Source organism: Lissotriton vulgaris, chromosome 4_1 (assembly GCF_964263255.1).
Source record: "Lissotriton vulgaris chromosome 4_1, aLisVul1.2, whole genome shotgun sequence".
In the NCBI taxonomy this organism is placed as follows: Eukaryota; Metazoa; Chordata; class Amphibia; order Caudata; family Salamandridae; genus Lissotriton; species Lissotriton vulgaris.
The window spans coordinates 581,895,142-581,917,812 of NC_141691.1; the positions used below are offsets into that span (position 1 = coordinate 581,895,142).

Here is a 22,671-nt window from a genome sequence, read left to right on the forward strand (position 1 = left end):
GTATATAAAACCAGTATTGAAAAGGGGTATAACCCTCACAGTGCATATTGACGCTATGACAGAAGAGACTTGAAAGCAAAACTGCAAAATACCAAAAGAGAACCAATAATTTAAGGTAATTGCTGGAACAACCAGGTTGTAATCTGCTTTCTAAACTCCAAAAGGGTTGTGGTCTGTCTTAGCAATATAGGCATGCTATTCCAAACCCGAGCCACTTGAACACTGTAGAACCAACCTCCACAGCGAGCTCTACAAAAACTCGGTGCCGTGATCAAGTATTGATGGGCTGATCTTAACTTTCTACGAGGAGTGTAAAAGGACATTCTATTTCTGCTGTAGTGTGCCCCTACCCCATGAAGAGCTTTGAAGGCAAGAGTCCGAGCTTTAAAATGCATTCTGGCCCAAATTGGGAGCCAATGTAGTTTCTTCAGATGGGGAGATATCCGTTCCCTGGCCCCTAACTTCAAGACTGCTCTAGCAGCCGAATTTTTATCAATCTGCAGCCTGTTCGTTAAATACTCCGGCAGACCAAGATATAGGACGTTGACATAATCCAGTCTGGAGGTAATGAGGGCTTGCACCACTGACTTCCTATGCATCATTGGTAACAGGTACAGAAATTTCCTGATCATTTTCAGTAGTCCGAAGCATATGTCAGTCACTGACTGCACTGGAGTTTCCATGGATAGCCTGTCATCCATTTTTACTCCCAGATTTCTCACTGTATTGACTGCCGTCTGGGGTGGCGACATTTTATCCAGGTGTTAAGGAATCTGCGGCTAGACGAGGTCTCTACCAGATAATATGTTACAGAAGTTAAGTAACTTGTTCATCGATAAGAATCTGCGGCTAGATGTCTAACTTTTTTAATAAATCCCACTGCTACACCCACATAGAGACGGGTGGGCGAACTGATCCTATGAAAGCTCTCAAAGTGAACCAGCTGGTCAAAATTGACACAGACCAGACTTACGTAGGAATTAAACAAGAAAGAGCATGGCTCTCCATAAAAACTATAGCAATGACCATAGACAATGTAAATAAGAACAACCCCGCAGGCACAAGTAAACCAAAGTCTCAAGTGAAACCGGAAAGTACCACATCAGAAGACATCTGACAATAGTCAAACAATCGCATCTAATCCCCAAAGGGTATGTAAGTCCTTGGACTAAAAGCAAAATTAAGGCCATGAAACCCGCATTCTCATCAGAAAAGAAATACCTGCAGGAAATCTGTCCTGATAATTCCAAAAACGAAGGGCTTCCAAAACCCATTCCCAGTAAAACCAAGATGATTAAACCTATTCATTGCAAGGCCGGGAAGATCAACCAAAGCATTAAGACAGATAAACGGCAAGTCAATTTCCAAAACAAAGATCTCTCTTTTTTTTTGTTAAACAAAATTTCTACCAGCCTTCACACAATGCTTAGTGCCCACAAAGATGAAAAGATGGCAAACAGATATGAATCTGCTATAAATATTGATCCATTGTACCCAGATCTATATATCCACATTCCACGCATACATATAGATCCTTACGAAAAATTTACAGTGAGGAGAGGCAATCAAGTCTCATAACATTTTTTTTTTAAGATGATTATATAATTTTATTACATATAGCAGAGCTATATCTTTCTATGTGTAAACACATATGCAACACACGCCTGTAAACTATGCATACACACACAGATAAAGGGAACTGAAAAACCGGTCCCAAAAAAACATACAATATAATATCAAGATAGATATCACACCCTCAATAAAAAGCTTGAGCGACTTAGCATTAAAATAATACTGTCTGTCAAAAGTATCCTAACAGGCTGGTACTACCTAAATAAAACCCACATGAAAATAAGCTCTTGCCAGTAGCAAGCACTTACGACCCACACTTGGCCTCCTAGACATTCACGATGAATAAAATAAAACAAACCCCTAGAAAATACCCAAAAAGTGAACCCAGTTTGGTCCACAAGGCATATAAGCTAAAATCCAATCTGATTGTTAGGTAGAGAATTGCTCAAATACGTATAATTGGTTCTATAAAAACACAAGAAGCACCTGACCATATGTTCACACTATGATCCCTTAAAGGTCTAAAAGGTGTAGAAAAAAACAAAATGCCTAATAGAGAAATGTCTCCAATGAGACAAAACATCCAACCTCCTGGCAAGAAATGTAGGACTATCAGTAGCCCAAGGGGCATGGAAATATCCAGGAGGTTTCTAAAGTGAAGAAAGATCAAGATGCAAACATGCTCTTCAGATAAAAAACAGAAATCTTTCAACCATGGAAGACATGGTTGTAAACCGCTCTAAAAAGGTAAATATTCAGACACTGCATCGCAAAAAACCTTAGAAGCAGAGCACACGGGACAACCATGTTCCAAAATTGAACACAAGAGTAAATATCACCTTCAAGAATAACACCACAAATCAGACACCTTGAATTGCAAACCTAATGACCAAAAAAAGGGGCACATTTCCATGGAACAAATTTCTAAGTGCAGGTAAGGAATACATCACATAATAAAGCAGACATAACCCTCTCACCGGGAAGCATAGCCTAAAAATTATCTAGCACAAAGGCCATCCATGCACCACTTTAACACAATGCAAAGTGCACCCTGCTAAAGTAGCACAAGCATTTGCAATGCAATAGGTCTCGCATTATGAAAGTTTGAGCTATTGGTCTTGTAAATTACAATTTTTTTATTTATGTGTTGGTTTTGAATGCCAATAGTTATAACTTTCGCAAATGTGACACCTATAGCATTTGTAATGCAACAGGTCTTGTATTTACGTGACTTAGATGTATTGATATTACAAATAACTGCTTTTAATTTTTTTAAATAATTAATACTTAAATCAAAGTGATTGTAATTTATAATGGCAATAGCTTAAACTTTTGTAAATAACTTTTGTGAAGATTATGTTCAGTGTATTTTATTGTGATGAAAATCCAAGAACAGAAGTGAAATTACATCTTTTTGTTACATTTGTAATAAAGCTTGAAACATTGAGAGAACATAATTGAACCAGTTGTTGAATGGTTGCACAGAGTGATGCTGTGGTGGCGCCGAGTGATGCTGTGGTGGCGCCGAGTGATGCTGTGGTGGCGCCGAGTGATGCTGTGGTGGCGCCGAGTGATGCTGTGGTGGCGCCGAGTGATGCTGTGGTGGCGCCGAGTGATGCTGTGGTGGCGCCGAGTGATGCTGTGGTGGCGCCGAGTGATGCTGTGGTGGCGCCGAGTGATGCTGTGGTGGCGCCGAGTGATGCTGTGGTGGCGCCGAGTGATGCTGTGGTGGCGCCGAGTGATGCTGTGGTGGCGCCGAGTGATGCTGTGGTGGCGCCGAGTGATGCTGTGGTGGCGCCGAGTGATGCTGTGGTGGCGCCGAGTGATGCTGTGGTGGCGCCGAGTGATGCTGTGGTGGCGCCGAGTGATGCTGTGGTGGCGCCGAGTGATGCTGTGGTGGCGCCGAGTGATGCTGTGGTGGCGCCGAGTGATGCTGTGGTGGCGCCGAGTGATGCTGTGGTGGCGCCGAGTGATGCTGTGGTGGCGCCGAGTGATGCTGTGGTGGCGCCGAGTGATGCTGTGGTGGCGCCGAGTGATGCTGTGGTGGCGCCGAGTGATGCTGTGGTGGCGCCGAGTGATGCTGTGGTGGCGCCGAGTGATGCTGTGGTGGCGCCGAGTGATGCTGTGGTGGCGCCGAGTGATGCTGTGGTGGCGCCGAGTGATGCTGTGGTGGCGCCGAGTGATGCTGTGGTGGCGCCGAGTGATGCTGTGGTGGCGCCGAGTGATGCTGTGGTGGCGCCGAGTGATGCTGTAGTGGCGCCGAGTGATGCTGTAGTGGCGCCGAGTGATGCTGTGGTGGCGCCGAGTGATGCTGTGGTGGCGCCGAGTGATGCTGTGGTGGCGCCGAGTGATGCTGTGGTGGCGCCGAGTGATGCTGTGGTGGCGCCGAGTGATGCTGTGGTGGCGCCGAGTGATGCTGTGGTGGCGCCGAGTGATGCTGTGGTGGCGCCGAGTGATGCTGTGGTGGCGCCGAGTGATGCTGTGGTGGCGCCGAGTGATGCTGTGGTGGCGCCGAGTGATGCTGTGGTGGCGCCGAGTGATGCTGTGGTGGCGCCGAGTGATGCTGTAGTGGCGCCGAGTGATGCTGTAGTGGCGCCGAGTGATGCTGTGGTGGCGCCGAGTGATGCTGTGGTGGCGCCGAATGATGCTGTGGTGGCGCCGAGTGCACTCTGCACTCGGAAGCTCCACTCTACATATGGTATGTTATGCTTACATACGTTCCATATATTATCCATGTATATGCCACATTTAGTTAAGAATATATGTTCTGTTTAGTTACATTACTTTGTTTGTATTCCCTCTAATGCTGCTCTGTAGTTATTTCAATGGGTGAAATGCGGAGCCTGGACAGCAAGAAGGAGAAGATAAGAGTGCATCGAGTGCGGACTTGTGAGCAAGCGCCTTAAGCCATCAGGATGCTACTTCTAGGCATGTAGACAGGGTCGTAATACCCAATGATACGCGTAAAGGTAGCTACAAAAAATGGCATTAGGTTGTGCACACACCCTGCAAAGATGTGTGTAGTGCCTGAAGTCACATTGGAACCTGGTGTTCGCTACAATAGACGATAGTTCTCAGTGAGGTATGATATGGCTCACCTGGCTTTGTTCCACCATGAAACGAAAGTAAACAGCTCATTATAAAGCGTTTCTTTTATGAATTTAGCGTGGTATGCAAGGCAAATGGGCACAGTTCTGCCTGCTAAGCACGGGAGGTGTGAATGATGATAGCAGCCCCTTTGAAGCTTGTTTACTGAGAGGTAATAAATGAAGATGCGCAGGAGCCAGTAGGGAGGAGTAGAGAGGCGAACCAGATGGTCGCTGCAGGGAAGAATGCCGGCTTTGATAAGCGGGCGTAATGCCGCGCTGGATGGAAAGAGCGCGCAGCAGGGGGCGGAGCGGATCCGTTTGAAGTGACGGAGTTGCATCAGGAAAGCTAAACCAGCAGGCGGATGTGTGTTCACGATCACATGCACTTGTGGAAATCGGCCGGCTGGTTTAGCTTTCCTGATGCAACACTAAAATTCTTCCCTATCCATTCCTGCGGAATGGGATAGGCTCGACCTAAAAAAAGGACTGCGTTGAAGTAACCAGAGACCAAAATTGTACTGAAGAGGAAATTTAAAGTATTCGTAAACAAGCACTTGCAATGCAATAGGTCTCGCAATTACGCGAGTTTAAGCTATTAGCATTGTAAATAGAATGCCTTTTATTTACATTTTATAAACGAAAACATAAATGAAAGTCATTGTCATTTATAATGCCAAAAGGTAAACCTCATGTAAATGCGAGACCTATTGCACTGCAAATGCTGGTTTCAATTGTTAGCGTATAATTGCTGTGCATCTTTCTTGCCAGTGCCACTTACTCTTCTTGAGCTCAGTGCCACTCCCTGCAGACATGTTTGCTGCTGTCCATTGGTGCATAATGATGAGGCCTCGTAGGAGTCAATGTGTAATACTTCCGGGGCAGAGCTTGCAGTATATTGGCAGTTCTACTTAGGGACCCTTTGTTCCTGGAGAAGTGGCCTCCAGCACTGTACATGCACCTCAAATTGAGGTGTTTCCAGAAATGGGCGCAGAACTCTATACAAGGCACAAAAAAACAGGGCGCAACATTTATGTTGACACTTCGAGAATGGACATAGTGAAATAGCAACCCTTGCACTGCTGCTAGAAATAATCTGGACACAAGAATCCAGACTGGGCCTTCGGGACTTGATAATAATGTTTCCAGTGTCCCCTCGCAAAGGATGTCTGCTGTTCTAGAACAGCTCTGTTTTCTGTGTCAAAGCTGATTGCAGCGCTGCGATCGGTCTGCAGCGCTTGCAGTGGGTACGCTGCTGGAACCTGTATTGCTCTCAGTAAAGGCACTGTTTGGAGCGGCAGTGCTTACAGTTAAGGTAGTAATGGGATCTGCAGTGATTGCAGTGCAGGCACCAGTGGGATGTTTGCAATGAAAGCACTGCTTGGACCTGTCTGCAGTGCCTTGCGTGGGAGGCACTGCTGGGGTCTGCAGCAGAGGCTTCAGATCGCCGATGCTTCTGGGGTACTCAGTGCTGGGATCAGCAGTGATCACGTTGGGATCGTGGGACAGGATGAGGAAGAGTAGTGCGGGTTAGAGCACTGGCCTCTAGCTTGAGTTGAAGGTACTAAATTAAACTCTGGACTTTGCCCGAGGCACAGCAAGTCACCACCGACTCGGTTTATGAATGACATGGAATCGCGGGAGTGGATGCCCGGGGGTGGGGGGGGGGGGGGGGGGGCGTCCACGCTGTGGCATCACTGGCTGGATGTCGAAGTCGGCTAATCGATCATGGACGCCGAAGGTGAGGTCCCCGAAGGGCTGTGCACGTGCATCGTAGCAGAGTCGGCCGACGCTGACCCAAAGGCTCAACCAACACCGAGGACAAACACACCGGCGTGTGTTCCCCCTACCTAGATGAGGCCAATGAGTGTTTTAGTGGAAGGTGGGTTCCCAAAGGTGGAGTTCTAATACTCTCTCATCTGGGCCATCGCAGACCCTGCTCCTGAAAAGACGGGGAGACACAAGGTGGAGTCTCAAACGGCCTCCTCAACTGGTGAGCGCGAGAAGCTGTGGGAGACTTAATCTCCATGCGGTGGGGTCAGGGGATGCTGCGACTTCATACACCTGCGCTTACCCTCGAACGTTTCTGAAGTACAATATCCTGGAGAATGACTCTGGCTCCTAGAACAGCTTTGCAAACTGACCTACATATGACAAGACAACAGAGACCGCAAAGTCTCCGAGGACCGCAACAGACATGCTGCCAGCAACTTCATACAATGTTCCTTGAGCGCCTTCCGTTTTAGCTTCTGGCAGGAGCTGCAATCCTTGGAGTCGTGATGTTCTCCCAAAAACCACAATACGGTATGTGGATCCATACCGACATTTGTCGAGAACAGGACCTAACAGCAATGACATTGGAGAAAGGCACACTGTTACAGCCGAAGTCAATGTCGAAGTCGGCTGATCGATCATAGCATTCAGCTCTTTAAAACTGGGAAGCAAGATGGCAGGATAGTGCCAGAGAGTGTGAAGCATTGACACTGAAATCTGAACTACCTCTAGTATAATATACTCCTCTTCTCAGCTCTATAGTGCTGGTTTGCGGGCTGTAAATATGGGCCACAGTATTTCTGTGACAGGCACATTTAGAGCCTGTTGCTAAAATATCGCAAATTCTGCTTTTTTATACCACAAATTTCTTTGAGGGTGCAAATTTGGCAAATAATCATAAAGCAAAATCTGGGTGGCTCCTCCATTAGGGTGAAGGAGCATCGCCCTACTGCTTTCTCGCAGTGCGAGAAGCAGAAACAATAAAATACTGTTTTATGTTTCTACTTTTTGCTCTGCGAGAAAGCAGAAGGGTATGCCTGAGTGGGGCGGGTGGATCGGGGAGGAATGGCTTGCCCAATGCTGTGGGCCCTGACTGTTTGGTCTGCCCTCTGGGGCTGACCACACCAGTCATGCGCACTCTGCATTTTCTCTATGTTAGCTGCATGCAGCCTACATAGAGAAATGGCCTACCCATAGGTGCAAGGGTGGGCGCTGTCCTCACCAATCACAATGCTACCATTGCAGCGTTGTGATTGGCTTAGGCCGGGGAAGGCAGGGAGGCTGCCTGCTTCCTGTGCAACAAACAAAATAGCCAGACAGATTCGTTTTTTGGATTTTTTGATCCCACACAGCCGATCAGTTCTGGAGGGTCATCTATTTTATTTTAGTATTTTTGTATTTTTAGAAAAAACATTTAACCATTTGATTTGTATATGTCATCAAACAGGCAGTCAACAAACAGTGAAAAAATACATACAGACAAGTAAAGTGTGCATAAATGTACAAGTGCTCAAAATTTATATAATCAATACTATAAGTTCATACAGGCAACACCAAAAAACCATTAATCCAATACCTAACAATAAATTCGCATTAGGAACCATTCCTTTGTATTAGGCACAAGAAGACAGGCGGACACCCAGTTCAAAAGCACTGCCTGCCTGTCTTACTAAACCAGGGATAGGGAAGTGAATTGTAGAGTTGCAAAGCTAGGGATGACATTTTATAGATTTAAATGGTCCTAGTGGCACCCTCCTTTTTCCCAGGCTTAGGGTCAACGCGTTTCGAACCACAAGGTTAGTATGGGTTCTCCTCAGGACACGGACTGGATGGAGCCGAAAATGGGCATTAGAGATGAATGTCACTCGTGTATCGCTGTAGTGATGTGGATGGCCTCACGCGTACCGGGGTTCTTAGTATCAAGGTGCGTCACTTATGCAATTAATTGGAGTTCGTGGGCGGATTCCAGCAGGAGCCTACTTTGTTTGGAGCGGCCTGCGCCGTGGCTCGGGGATCTTCAATATACATTAAAGTGTTTCTTAGTTCTTCGGCGATTTACGGCACGAACTTGCTATGTGAGGTAGGCGATCTGCTCTCTTCACTCGCGGGCGGCGGTTGGCAGGACCTGGCCAATAGCGGAGGCGGCGCGGGACCCGATAAGTTACGTTTCTTTGTGTATTTTTTTTTTTAATCTCCCCCACCCCCGAACCCCGTCGCGACCCCTCCACCCACCCTCCCATCTTCGAGTCATGCAAGCAGCGACTGCCAAAGAACCCATCATTTTGGACAGGTTTGTCATATCGGAACAACCACCAGACACTTCATCTTTCAGTCAAATCCGATGCACCACTTCAACTTGATTGCTACCTAATTACATCCCAGAATGACTTTATTAACCCTTCACTTTTGTAAAGTTCACATAGGAACTTCAACCCCAAATCAGCCAATCTTTTCACAACGCAAAGGCCACTTTGGAAACAAAAATCTAATAGCAGGATTACATACTTGGATACTCATAAATATCAAGAGTAGGCCCTAAAACGCCAACCCCCAAAGCTCGCCATGGCAAACAGAATATGCTGTGAGGTTTAACAGAGCCTGGAGAGTAACTTGGGATTTATCAGCATCACAACACTCAAAATAGTCATAAACTGACCTTTCAAAGCAATAATTCATACAAGGCCACCAATATTGGTCGTCTTTAACCTTTATTTTTGATAATATCAATTTATCCTCCATGTTGTTGTAAAACCTTATCTCTTAAACTTGACAGGGGTACTTCTCTACCACCTCAACAAAACTTCAGACCAATCACTTAATTAACTTCTGACATCCTAATAGCCCATGACCTCTGCACTGAGATTACTCTTACCAAACACTTAATATATTTCCATACTCTTCCTTACATTCAGGTATCACCCTCATAGTAAACCTCAATACACTAACTTACTTTAGAAGACTGCGACAGAAAATGGTTAACTAACTTACACAATATATGTGTTCTAGTTTTATAGACAATACAAATAAAACAAAGTTATGCAGATCGGTTGTCAAAATTACTACAGTGGAGAATGGTACCTAATCAAGATCAGAAGGCTCAGTGAACCAATTAACCAGACGTAAAGACTATATAATCTGATAAATCGAGTTTGACGCTCCTTCGATGGGGTAGTAATGTGGTAAACGGCGCTACATCCGTGAGCAACTTTGAGGATGTGGAAAACGACCCACACTAAACTGCTGAGGCCGGGACAGTAAGCCCCATCCCGCTACTTCCCTGAAGGGAGAAGAGATAAAGGCTCCGTTTTCCACCAAAACACTGTTTACTTCCCGACCACGCACCGTGTACACAACCCCGCACCCCGATTGCTTTCCTCCAAACTCTGACCACCCTTTCGCATTCAAACAAACACAAGTCAAACTGAACGCCCACGCTCTAGGCTTCTCCTAAAGGGGCTGCGGGTGGAGCCCCCCTGTAATCATTGAGTAAGCAACATATACCAGGAAAATGAGCCTTCAACCGCGCAGAAATAGAAATAAAACAAGATTAACTGTATAAAGGAGACTGCACTCTAGCCTGGTCAACAAACATATCCCCCCGCCACAACCCCCTCAAGGAACTGATGGGAAGAGTGTATGTGCCTCGAAGTCGGTCTCCCTAAAGAGTAGCAAGGACGCCTTTGTCGTAACAACTCACCGCGCGCTAGGCCGCTGATGCTGCCGGTCCGAGGCGTCGCTGCTCCGTGTATCGTTGCTGAGCCCGGAGGTTGAAGGGGCTGGGGGCGGAGGAATCAATGGTTAGGCGACGGAGGGAAGTGACTCACGCTCTATGCGCGCGCAAGTTCCCCCTTCTTCCTCTGGCGCAGAGGCCTTCGCTTCCCCTCTATGACAGCCGCCGCGTTCCCTCCCTCCTTCTTCTTCCGGCCCCTCCCCGCACTGTGTGTAAACGCACGAGCTCAGCGTGGGAACCTTAAACGCGCCACCTTTCCCAGCACCTTTGTCATGGGTACCTGCGCCTCGCGTTGGTCTTTCCAAGAAGGGCGTAGTACACAACTGAGACTTGCGCCCACCCCCTTTACCTCCATACGTGTTGTCATATTTGTAGGCGCTTAGAAATCATACGGTGATGTTTATTTTCGTTATTTAAAAAAAATATGTTTGTCAGCGATGGCGTTTGGAAATAGGAGGGAATGGGTGGAATACTCTCTCCGTCATGTGCTTTATACATACGTGTTTTACTTTTATATGTAACCTTGACTGCGGGCCTTATGTGGTTTCTATTTGGTGGTGGCCATCATAAGGTCAGTCAAAATCGGGATGCTCATATAGGTTGATCGCTACAGGTCGTATAACAATCTGACTGACCCGAAGGTGACCATAGCTGGTGAAGCCATCAATCTGGTCTTATGATAAACTCAGTATCTTGAAGACGTCGTGGCACCACTGCCAAAATGAAAGATGCTGGCTGTGATAACATGGGAAAGGGAACCCAGGGAAGTCCGATGTACAGCCCCAAAAAGAAGTTACCATCTTGAAAATGTGGTTGTAACGAGCAAGTTCCGCCATGAAGAATATACATTTCTGTGATTGGCATGTTTGTGTAATAGCGAAACCTGGTTTAAAAAATGTGTGCAAATATTCGTATTTCCCATTTTTTCCAGATCTACAAACGCGCGCTCGTTAAAACAATCTGAAGAGGTGTGGCCATTATTTCTTTTAAAACCCATATCTGGTTCTGATTATGTTCATATTGACCTGAAGCGACCTTTACTGTGAATGTGTCCAAAACCAGCCTTAAAGCGACTTCCGTTACGAGATCCGTTTTTTATTTCAATGACCAGTGCACTTTCGAGTTTGATTTACATCAAATTGGCTACTTTCCAAGATCTTCCGTGCAGGAAGTGTAAACGTTTTTATGAATGGCGCGTAGGCGAGTGTCTTAAAGCGGTAGTAGGAACATATGAATCACCAGTAAGTGCACAACTGCCAATTACGCCGAGCTTATCAGTTTTCACGTTGGGTGGTCAACCACGTAGATATGAAACCACAGTTGCGAAGGAATAATCGGGTCAGGTTGTCGCTGCCTCACAGTGACAGAGCAGACCGAGACTGACAGTGCTTGGGTGATGCGGCTCGCTCTCAGTTTATCACTCACTCTCAATTGGATGCTCAACGTTCGACTTCGTTCCCATGATAGATAAACTTAAACTAGCAGGCTTCCACTTGGTACTTTTAACATTTTTATTTCAGAGTTTTCAGAAGAGCCACAGATACAATCATAAAATGTCATAAAATGTTACCTTGCGCACTGTTGTAAATAACTATAAAACACTACAGTATAGATAAAGCTGTAGTTTAATGGAGTACAAGTAGCAGTAACCCTAACGCTAGCTGGCCAGGCACAAAACTGACTCTCACAAAGTTCTAGTTGAGTCCGAGCTATCTAGAAAGTAGAACACAGGAAAGAGCATAGAGAATAAAACCATAGAGTTTAAGAAGAAAATAATATACAACACATCTTCCCTCATAATACAGAATGTCCAGCAGTGCGTGGGGCAGCGTCACCTAAAGGTCAGGAGCGGTAAGGCGGTTCTGGGCGAGAGGCTTCAGCGGGGCTGCGAGCGTGCGGGGACTCCAACGTCCAGGAGTCCCTGCGAGACCAATAGCCAGCATCCGGTCCGCTCTCCCTGCGGGCCCGCCCCCTGCCCAACACGCCCCCTTTATCATAGCCTCAGACTCCCGCAGCGCGGGGCGAAGACCGGGCAAAGAGCGGGCCGTTTGAGGCCGTTCGAGGTCCAAGAGGTCTGGTCTGGGCCCCCCCCTTTCGCCCCTTGCTCTGCCACCGGTACTGTCCACATTGCTCCTTTCTGTTGTTTATGCTGGTTGCCTACCTTAACACCTTGGCTGCTAGGTGTTTTCCCCTCCTGTGCTGACTTTTTTAGATGATCATTTTGCATGACGAGCTCAGCTCGTCATCATCCACAGCTCAACCGTGCCTCATGACGAGCTGAGCTCGTCATGAGCATGGAAGGGGTTATTTAGATATGTGCACTCGGGCTAGCCGCAGTAGGGCTGCTAAGGGGGGTTGAAACAAAATGGCCCTATGGGTGATTTCATTACACGCACAAATATTGCTATAGACAATGAAATCAGCAAATTGCAAACTCGTGTCTCCTTAGATTTGGCTGCTGCTAGAAGATTGTTGCAGGACATTGCTAATTCTAAAAAATCATCCTTGGGTCACATAGCATCTGCTATTACTCCGGAGCGTCTGGACAACCCGCGCTGCGTAATTACGCAGGCGGATGTCCATTACACTCCAGTTTCGCTCGTTCCACCTCCAACTTTGTGTCCCACACTCCAGTTTGTAAGTCAGACCCCACCCGTGGCTATTCTTGACCAACAAACCACTATCACTCCCCATACCTTGGAAATTCCCGACGAATCTGCATGCAATAGCACTAAAGGTAAACTGCACAAAAGGAAACGTACCTCAAGGTCTGCATACTCACGTAAGAAGGCTAAAATTGTTGGGGCACACCAACTTAATGTTGGTAGTTTTCCTGTGACTAGCGTTACAGGAGGGTATGCTTCTTCATTACAGGCACCCTGGGGAAAAGATAGCGTTGGTGTAGCCCCTGCAACCACTAAAGTTAACACAATTGCAGAGGAAATTGGACCACACTTAGCGGACCAGGAAGGGAGGGATGGGGAGTTTATAGGAATAGTTTGGGAAACCTTAAAAAAGCTCCTATCTCCCTTGGACCTAAGACTATCACGCATTGAGAACCATCTACTAGAGATGGAAAAGAGCATCATAGCTTTGGCCACTCTTGGCTTGCGAGGTCTAGAAAACCAAGGTCTCCTAGAGAATAACTTAGCCCCACAGACTCCAATCCTTCCCCCTCCAGCACCAGTTATAACACGGCCAGTCCCCAAACCTCGTACTAAGGGAGTCGATCACAAAACCTCTGATCCCCCGCCTAGGGCGCCAAAGCACCCCATTCCCCAAGCTCCTATACATACTAATGCGGGTGCTCCTCCGAGGCTGAATGTTAGCAACACTGCCCACCGACCCATCCAGGGCTCACACAACAAGAGCAATTTTCGAGGGGGTTATATTGATCTCCCCCCCCAGAGGCCAATGATTACGTGGTGGTGCTGACGGGTGTGCCTGAGGTCGAGAATGACCACCATGAAAACCATTGGTCTCTGAAGAATAGTCATGTCAAGTCAAGTCAGATAATTTATATAGCGCACTACATACCCAGAGGGTCTCAAGGCGCTTAGAAAGGGGAGGAGGATTACTTGTCAAATATCCACGTTTTAAGTTGCTTTCTGAATGCTAGGTGGTTCTGGGTAAGGCGAAGGTAAGCGGGGAGTGAGTTCCATGTTTTAGCAGCTAGGTATGAGTAGGATCTGCCTCCCATGGTGGTCTTGTTGATGCGAGGTACAGTGGCGAGGGCTTGGCTGGAAGAACGTAGATGGCGGGGTGGGGGTGTAGAAGGACAGTCGTGAGTTGAGGCATTCTGGTCCGATGTCGTAGAGTGATTTGTGTGCGTGGGTTAGCAGTCGGAAGGTGATTCTCTTATTGACGGGTAGCCAGTGGAGGTCTTTCAGGTGACCAGAGATGTGATCGTTGCGCGGGATGTCTAATATGATCCTGGCTGAGGCGTTTTGGATTCGTTGGAGTTTCTTCTGGAGTTTAGCGGTAGTACCTGCGTAGAGGGTGTTTCCGTAGTCCAGTCGGCTCGTGACCAGAGCATGGGTGATTGTTTTCCTTGTTTCGGTGGGGATCCAGCGAAAAGTTTTTTTGAGCATGCGGAGAATGTTGAAGCAGGATGAGGATACAGCGCTGACTTGTCGGTTCATTGAGAGTGAAGAATCCAGGATGACGCCTAGGTTCCGTGCGTGGTCTGTCGGGATGGGTGCTTTTCCAAGGGCTTCCGGCCACCAAGAGTCGTCCCATGCAGAGGGGGATGTACCTAAGATGAGGACTTCTGTTTTGTCTGAGTTCAGTTTCAGACGGCTTTGTTTCATCCATTCGGCAACTTCTTTCATTCCTTCGTGTAGGTTAGTTTTGGCGGTGCTGGGGTCATTGGTGAGAGAAAGGATTAGTTGAGTGTCATCTGCGTAGGAGATGATGTTGAGGTTGTGTTGGCGGGCGATGGCCGCGAGGGGGCTCATGTATACGTTGAAGAGGGTGGGGCTGAGTGAGGATCCTTGTGGTACGCCACAGATGACTTCAGTGGCCCCGGACTTGAATGGTGGAAGGCGGACTAAGGTCATGCACTGGCTCAATGTGAATAGACCGATCCCAAATGGTCGGAGAAGTAGAGTTTTAATGGTGCGAAGAGTTCCCTGGGTAGGTCCCTCACAGAAATCTAGTCCTGGTGACTGTATAGTCGTGACGTTTGAGGATCCATACACGGCCCACCATATCTGTTCATGGTTTATTGATGGCGAAGGTGCATCTATTGTACCCAGGCCACTAACTTTCTTTTACCCACCACGCACCACACATACCTATGGGGGTGATTGGTCCCTGGTACATCATCAGGCCGGGAGGGGGTATCCTAATAAAGAGCAAGTTCCAACTAGACGCTGGTTCGGGGCACCAACCTCGAACAGGTTTGGCTGTCTTGAAGAAGTAGATTGACTTCTCAAGCCAGTTGATCCTCCACTGCTTCCAAAGGCTTCCTTATCCCAGGGGGACTGTGACTCCTTATCCTTGGCAATCAAATCTGACGGAACCAGCTCCGCTCCACTTGTCCAACCAACGGCACATGCCTTGCTAGCGCAGGGAGTGCTGAACACCTTTAATACTCGTAGAACTCGTGCAATTGTGCACAAGATAGTTGCACCCCCAACGACCTCTATGTTATTCCACCAGTTGACCCTGCCTGCTGGCAAACGTACCACCGGCACCAGGGCAAATATTCGTATCCAGAATGAGGACACTCAAATACCAACCAGAGCTGATGTAGTGGCGACAGTGTTGGATCATGACTCAAGAAGGGCAGGCCCTGCTTCTGATCTTGATCCCCTTGCTTCTGCCCCAATGACCAGACAGAGAACCACAGGAAACTCACAGCTGAAGATCCTAAGTTGGAATGTGGCAGGGCTTGCACGCAATTTTGACAATCCAGATTGGAATTCCTTTGTGGATCCCTTCGGGATTTGTCTTCTGCAGGAAACATGGTGCTTGGAACCTCGCCACAGGGTAGGGTACACAACCTACTTTGTGCCTGCATCCCAACCTCAGGGCAGCAAAGGTCGCCCGTCGGGTGACCTTCTCATTTGGGTCAGTATTGCATTGGGACTAACCATAAGGCATATAAACACACACTCTCCCGATCTTCAGAGAGTAACAATACAGTGCCATGGAGGTAGGAAGCTAGAAGTGTTCAACCTCTATTCAAGGGGGGCTAGGCTCGGGGCCTCAACGTTATCCTCATCCGGAATAGAAGAGGAGCTTGGATCCTGTAACATCGATTCCTTTGTTGTCTTAGCAGGAGATTTTAACTGTTGCTTCGAACCTCTAGCCAGTGAGGACATTTTGGACACCTGGGAAGACGATGCCAGGAGAGGCATTCCCTCGCTCTCTCTAGACCCGATCAAAAAATGGACCCAGAGTGCCATAGATATTAACTCACTCTGTATGGAATACGACCTTAGAGCAACTAATGGTCGATCCAAGTCAGATCCTGGGGGAGCGCACACCTACAATAGGGTGGGACACACTTCTAGAATTGATTACATATTGCTGAATCACAAGCTATGGCCGTATCACCAAGATATGGAAGTCCTATCGACTTCTGATAGTGACCACAACCCTTTGGCCCTAACCCTCACCCCCGTGGCAAGACAGGAACCCAACCACGTCTCTACCCATATGGAAATCTTCCCATGAACTTGTTCCTTCAAACTGTGGTAGGCGACTAAAATGGGCTAAAGTTGCCGCGGACGAGGGAAGGATGGCCCAAGCTAAGACCATAATGACAGCTGTGAAGTTCTGCTTAGACACAACGGAAACCATTAATCTTGCTGTCCTTACGGCCTTCACAGAAACTATCTCAGCTCTAAGTGAGTTGTTCATAGTCCCACAGAGTAGGGCAAGGGCCACAAGTAGAGGCGCAACCAAGGGCAGAGATAAATGGTACTCCTCTGCATGTCGTGCTGCCAAAGGGGAACTCATTCTGGCCGTGAAATTAAAAGACCCAGGTCAAATTAGTCTCGCTAGGAAAAGCTATAAAAAAGCTCTATCCTTGGCAAGGGAAGCACACGAAACCAACTTCTGGAGAGAGCTAATGGATGCGAGTTCTAGAAAGGACTCGAAGGGGTTCTGGGATCTGCTTAGAGCTAGGGATAAGCCCGTCGATTCACAATTGACTTGTAACATCACAGGGGAGGCTTGGTTTGCCCATTTTTCCAAGCTTTACTCCATTCCAACAGGCGCACTACAATCAAACACGGCTCCTTTGTATAGAGCGCCGGTTGTCAACACAATCAATGACCTCCCCTTTGTTGCCAAGGAAATCGAAGGGGCAATTAGGTGCCTTGTTGCTAAAAAGGCTGCAGGCCCAGATGGCATCCCAGGTGATCTGTTACGGGTCAATACAGAGGTGTGGAGCAGTCTTATTGCCTCACTCCTGAATGATGCCGTGATGGGAGGCTGCCTTCCTGACTCCTGGAGGGGTGCGGAGGTCGTCCAGATTTTTAAGAAAGGCTGCCGGGACGACCCTGCTAATTATCGTCCAATTAGCTTGCTCGACTCCACCCAGAAGGTAGCGGGCAAAGTAGTCTTAGGTAGGATTTTGCACTGGGTTGAAGAAAATCAGGTACTGTCAGACTTCCAGGCTGGTTTTAGATCAGGAACTGGCACCATTGAACAGATATTTCGCCTTTTAATGCTTTATTGGAAAGTGGTCGTATTGGGCAAAGGCAGTCTGTATCTCGCATTCATAGACTTACGGACTGCCTTTGACCTGGTCCCAACTGTGGAATGTCTTAGAGGGTTTGGGTATCCCTCCGTATTTGCTGGGTTTGCTCATTAAGTTTCATGAAAGCAACTTTGCACAGATCAGGTGGGGAGACCAGGGGCAAAAAACATCTCGCATTCCTGTAGATAGGGGAGTCCGCCAGGGTTGTGTGCTAGCCCCCACTCTGTTTTCACTCTATATTAACGGAGTGGTGGAGCACCTCCTCCAACATCCAGCAGATGCACCCTCCCTGGCTGGCAGAAAAATACCTACCCTCCTATTTGCAGATGACACCCTCCTGATCTCAAAAACCCCGATAGGCCTCCAAACGCTGCTTTCTAGTTTCAAGGACTTTTGCGACTCCAGGGGCCTTGTTATTAATGTAAGCAAAACCAAATTCCTGGTCCTAAACCCCCCTAGGAAGACTGTCATTCCCCCAACCTTAGACTCAGTCCCACTTGAAAGGGTAGAGGAGTTTGATTATTTAGGCATTCGACTCTGACTCCATGAATTGGAAGGCTCACCACCAAAAAGTCTTTCTGAGTCATCAGAGGGTTACAGGGGCCCTGCTAAAAGAACATCGTGCCTCGTCCCTTAAACCCATTGGGGCGATATTAGACATCTATAGGGCAAGGGTGGTGAGTGCGGCGCTGTATGGGTCGGAATTGTGGGGTGTCCAGAGAGTTGACACCTTGTCTCATCTTGAAAACAAATTCCACAAAGATCTCATGAGGCTACCACACAGCACCCCTACTCTCCCACTCTTACTAGATGCAGGTACACGCCCAATAGGCGATCAAGCAAGGCTACGCCCCCTCTTACTGTGGGCTCGGTTATGGAATGTACCAGAACTGTCCAGTTACGCTGAAGCCCTAAGTGAACTCCTTTCATCCCCCGGCTGGTACAAGGTTGCCTGGCTCAGGGAAGTTAAGCGGCTTCTCTGCGAACTGGGCCTTGGAGACCCTTGGGTTAATAGAACAGCTCCACCCAAACAGACGTTAAAGAAATTATATTGGTCATGGGTGACTAACGAGAAAATGAGCAACTCTAAATTATGCAGATCTGTAGTAGAGTTCCTGCTAATCAAGGAGCTTCCCTATAGAGAACCCTATCTGGACTTGATCCTTAATCCGAGGGATAGGTCATTGTATTTCAAATTCAGGGTGGGAGTTCTACCTTTAGGGCAGTTGACAGCAAGCTGGAAGCCACCACTACAAACCACACCGTATTGCCTTTTTTTGCGAGAAAAGGGATGAGTCCATTGCTCACCTAATGTTTGAGTGTCCAGCCTACGCAGCCCCTCGGTGCAGATTGCTGAAACCACTATGCAGGAGCCTTGGCACAAGATCGCACTTGGAGGCTCTACGCATCTTAAGATCTGATGCTCGCCCCTTGTTCGCCTGTTGCCTGGCTAAATTCCTGGGTTGGGTATGGCGGATAAGATCCGCGAGGAAATTGTCCCTCCAGTAACATGATCTGCATTGCTTCAGTCCCATATTCTAGCTATGTTCTATAACTTTTCGGTAAATGAATTCCTTTTTAAGATATTTTATTGTTGTTTACAAGAAATCGAAGAATTGATAAAATTGTATAAAGTGAATAGAGGGATGAATTGTTACATTGTATTGCATTTTTAACTGTTTTTGTATTGTAATGCTTTTATGATATGATAAATATATCGAAATAAAGCTATTCATAATACAGAAAAGGAAACATAAAACAGTAATGAATCACAGAAAATAAAATAGCAAATCAATCACAACAATAATCATTTAAGTACAAATGTGGTCTACGATACCTTGAATTTCTGACCACACTAGAATTGGAAGCAGAACTATAAATTGATTGATTTGAAGTAATGTTAGGAACACTACTGCTGCATTCAGAGTCATAAGCATCACCACCTCCATCACTCCGTCTGAAAACAGGAAAGGGATGAGAAGTAACGGAATCTTCAGCAGAAGAAAACTTATAACCACTATTCCTGCTGTTGGAGGCAATTTTCCCAGAAGAAGAGTTAGAACAAAAACCCTTGCTACTAACTCCCTTCTGATACAAAGCCACCCTCCGTAAATTCCATTTCCCACCATTAGACAAAACAATATATTGTGGGAAAACGCTTTTAACCATGAAGGACCTCTAAATTTTGATAAACCACCAGCAATCCTGCCAGGTTTCACCTTCACTAGATCGCCTTTTTCAATTTTAGAAGAGTGAGATTGTGGACTGGCGGAAACAGAAGTCTGCTCTTCATTAGACAATTTTTTTTTAACCATGAGGTGTTAACTTAGTGCTAGGAACTCTGCCTCGCATGATTTCAAATGGAGAGTTATCCTTCAAACCATGACAAGTAGTACGATATGCATATACCATTTCCTGCACCAAGTCATTAACAGAGACAACTTGGATAAGCGCCATCTGAATGGTACCCTTTACAAGTCTGTTTAAGCGTTCACACAAACCATTACCTTGAGGGTTATATAGTGAGGTCCTGTGATGCGTAATGCCAGAGCTGCCTAAAAACGAACACATGGAATGAGACACCAACTGTGTACCATTGTCTGTAATTATAATACTTGGGAAACCCTTTTGTTGAAACAGAGATCTCAACTGTCTAATAGTTGTTTCAGTGGTGATGTCACTCAAAAATTCCACAGATAACCAATTGCTAAACAAATCAATTGAAACTAAAGCAAAACGTTGAGACAATAGCAACTCACCCATTGGACCAATAAAATCTATACACAAAGTGTGCCAAGGTGAACCAGGATCAGACAACTTCCCCATGTTTGAGCCAACAGCAATTTTCAATCTTTTCTCACTTTCCTTGCAATACGAACATGACTCAATCCAAGAACAAACCTGAGAATCCAAACCAGGCCACCAAAAATTAACTTTCAACCTTTGTTGTGTTAAAGTATGGCCCAAGTGACCTTCATGTGCAAAGGCTATCAACTTTTGCCTTAAACCAGAGGGTGGAACAAATTTCTCTCCACGCAATAAAACATTGTCACAGCACAACGAAAATTCATGAATTATCTTTAAAAAGGGTCTAACACTGACACTGACACATGACTCTCTCCTTGAACCAAGTTTCATTAACTGAATGACCTCATTAAGAACAACATTCATCAGTCATTGCAGCAAACCAATCTTCCTTAGAAAAAGAACCTTCACCCAAACAAACAATGTCATCAATCCAGGCAATGTTACAGTCAAAATCCTTCAGACTAAAACCAAGCTTGTTCGTGTCCTCAGGAGCAACTGAAAGCCTAGACAAGCAATCCGCCTGAAAATTCTTCCACCCCTGCAAATGAGAAATTTCAAAATTGTACTTCTGTAGCTTTGCAGCTAATCTAGCAAGTCTAGGTGAAGCAGAAATGGTACAACCAGGAGAGAATATACGAATCAATGGTTTGAATGCTGAGACTCTGTCCTCCTGAGGCGAAAAGCCGGGAGGTACAGAGCACGTTTGTTTTTTAAAAGTGTGTGTCTGGCTGAAGGTCGATTTAGGACTGAAAGCCTTTTTAAAAATCGGAAATTGCATTTTACCTGTGCACGAGTAACTCCCACTGCCTAAAGACCTCTGCTGGTCCCCCACAGCCGATTCACGGGCTGACACGGGCCGGCATTGAAGGAACACACGCCATCTTGGGGGTGGTGGAAGGGGAGAGTTCCAGCTGCCTGGCCCCTCCCTCTCTCTGGCAAGTACTTAAACCACCACTAAACCTCCGTAGCGCTTAATGCTGAGACTCTGTCCTCCTGAGGTGAAAAGCCGGGAGGTACAGAGCACGTTTGTTTTTTAAAAGTGTGTGTATGGCTGAAGGTCGATTTAGGACTGAAAGCCTTTTTAAAAATCGGAAATTGCATTTTACCTGTGCACGAGTAACTCCCACTGCCTACAGACCTCTGCTGGTCCCCCACAGCCGATTCACGGGCTGACACGGGCCGGCATTGAAGGAACACACGCCATCTTGGGGGTGGTGGAAGGGGAGCGTTCCAGCTGCCTGGCCCCTCCCTCTCTCTGGCAAGTACTTAAACCACCACTAAACCTCCGTAGCGCTTAATGCTGAGACTCTGTCCTCCTGAGGCGAAAAGCCGGGAGGTACAGAGCACGTTTGTTTTTTAAAAGTGTGTGTCTGGCTGAAGGTCGATTTAGGACTGAAAGCCTTTTTAAAAATCGGAAATTGCATTTTACCTGTGCACGAGTAACTCCCACTGCCTACAGACCTCTGCTGGTCCCCCACAGCCGATTCACGGGCTGACACGGGCCGGCATTGAAGGAACACACGCCATCTTGGGGGTGGTAGAAGGGGAGTGTTCCAGCTGCCTGGCCCATCCCTCCATCGTCTACTCCCGCTACAAATGCCTGACCTCTGCCGTAGGCGCAGCGGACGGGTGCAGCGGGCGCGCCGGAAGCGCGCCAAAGGCGCGCCAAAGGCAAGCCCGCCTGTGCCCGTCCGTGACCGACCGGGGCTAGGAGCAGGACCCCTAGGGGTCATACGTTCCGGAAATACTATAGTTCCCTGGAACTTAGAAACCTGTGTCGTCCCATTGACAATATATTCCAGCACAGTATAAACATTAACCATGGAGACAAAACATGTGCACATTGCCCTTTCATTCTCAACAGACAACTAGGATCGAGGCACAATGGTAGAATATTAAATCTTGCCCTGCTCAACTGCCGATCTCTAGGGAAACACAAGCTGGAAATATACGAGCATCTGACGGATCACCAGGTAGACGCATTATTCCTCACGGAGACGTGGCTACATTCTGCGTCTGAACCAGATGTACTGGCCGCGCTTCCACCAGGATATGATATCAAGAGAGTTGACAGGAAGAAGGGGAAAGGGGGGGGTTGCGATTATACATAAGCATGAGCTGACTTGCACTCTAGAAGAGAGGTACATTGGAAAAAGCGAGATAGGTTTCTTTTCCCTAGCAGTGCCCCATGGATACGGTCTCCAGGGATTTTTAATATATTGCCCACCGGGACCTGGAGCCAGCTTTCCCACGCAACTGTTGGATACTCTCACACTCTCTGCTCTAACTCATGAGAGACTCCTCCTCTTAGGGGACCTAAACTATCATTTTGATGACCCCCTAAATAACGAAGCGCAGGAACTCAGACAGGAATTAGAAGGCATACAGATGTTGCTAAAATCAGATATGCCTACTCATTGCCAGGGCCATCTTTTGGACCCTATCTACGCCAACTGGAATACTCTGACCGTAGCACCCCCAACGCCTGT

The 22,671-nt window shown here is 47.1% G+C and overlaps 1 protein-coding gene across 1 annotated transcript in view; it reads right to left on the bottom strand.

Moving 5' to 3' along the window:
- KBTBD2 (kelch repeat and BTB domain containing 2) overlaps positions 1-10,433 on the bottom strand; it is a 155,956-nt gene extending 145,523 nt beyond the window's left edge. The window contains exon 1 of the mRNA XM_086964798.1: positions 10,129-10,433. The gene's annotated coding sequence lies outside the window, so the exon portion shown is untranslated. The remainder of the gene's footprint in view (positions 1-10,128) is intronic.
- Positions 10,434-22,671: the final 12,238 nt, after the last annotated feature.